The sequence below is a fragment of the Stegostoma tigrinum genome, unplaced genomic scaffold (assembly GCF_030684315.1).
Source record: "Stegostoma tigrinum isolate sSteTig4 unplaced genomic scaffold, sSteTig4.hap1 scaffold_111, whole genome shotgun sequence".
Classification (NCBI taxonomy): domain Eukaryota; kingdom Metazoa; phylum Chordata; class Chondrichthyes; order Orectolobiformes; family Stegostomatidae; genus Stegostoma; species Stegostoma tigrinum.
The window spans coordinates 836,268-837,566 of NW_026728062.1; the positions used below are offsets into that span (position 1 = coordinate 836,268).

The 1,299-nt window shown below is 43.3% G+C and overlaps 1 non-coding gene across 1 annotated transcript; it reads left to right on the forward strand.

The window, feature by feature from the left end:
• The first annotated feature begins 996 nt into the window (after positions 1-996).
• trnan-guu (transfer RNA asparagine (anticodon GUU)) lies at positions 997-1,070 on the forward strand. The gene has a single exon. It is a non-coding gene; the product is annotated as a tRNA-Asn (tRNA).
• The last annotated feature ends 229 nt before the right edge of the window (positions 1,071-1,299 follow it).

Here is a 1,299-nt window from a genome sequence, read left to right on the forward strand (position 1 = left end):
ATTTTCTCACTGTAACAGGAATTCTCTTTCTAAGGGCATTGTGGTTCTATATGCAGCGCATGGACTGCAGTGATTCAAGAAGGCAGCTCACCATCACCTTCTCAAAGGCAACTGGGGACAGGCAATAAATGCTGGTCCAGCCAGCCTTGCCCACATCCTACAAGTGAATTGAAAAAAAGACAGACATCCCACTAGATTGAAAAATATGGCCCTGTTTTCATTTGTATCTCTTAACGTAAACACATCTCAGCATTGCTTAAATGATCCTTTGCAATCCGTGCCTTCCTTTGCAAAAACGTAATGGAGTCATTAAAGTATGGTGGCGCTCTGGTACATGTCATATTCTGGTAGTTTCCTGAATTAATCACAACAATTGCGCCACCCCATAATATGCAGACACTAACGTCTCTTGACTGCCCCTGCATCTTGATTGTTGCCCGGGGTGGGGGAAAGGATGAAGCCAGATATTTTCCAGTGCTTCTTCCACCCCCACCCCCGCTCCACTTTCCAAATCCCCCATTAGTCCTGATTCTTTCACCATGAAATGATGTGGCTGTAAGGTATCCTCAGGCATCTTGAGTGTAGGATAAGCCTAATGTATCAGCCAATGCTTGTCAGTGATGTGTACACACTTGTGACATAAATATGTGTATTTTTAACAAAATGTCAGAGTGCAGGGGAGAATGTCATTTTGTAAGCTGAGATTAAAAACGGCACAGGAACTCTTTGGGTGGCTTGCCCTCAAACCTTTGGCACCTGGGTTAAAATCCATTCCAGAACAGGAGGGTGGCTGCTGTGTTTCTGATGTGTATGGCACGTGCATGTTGTTAAATGAGTATGAGCTGGCCCCCTGAAGGGAGTAAGCACATTATAACAATCACACTTCTCATGTGTCCCTTTGTTATTCACTGACAGAATGTTCTAGAGGGCCTGGAAATAATAGCAGTTAGTTATTAGCACACCAATTTCAGTGTTTACTGGGACATAACAGTTAAGATCTCTGTGGCGCAATCGGTTAGCGTGTTCGGCTGTTAACCGAAAGGTTGGTGGTTCGAGCCCACCCAGGGACATTTGCCATAACAGTTAAGAATTCAGTTCCCATTTGACAGAAGACAAATAGATGAGACTACCCATAATTTAACTCTTGGTACAAAATCAATAGTTTTCACAGAGATGATAAATATGGTCTGGGGAAATGTCACAGGACTGTAATAGGGATGCTTTAGGCCTCAAGTATAGGATCCCCATAACTGTAACTTCATTCCCAATTCCAAACCTGGACATGTTTGACAACAAAGA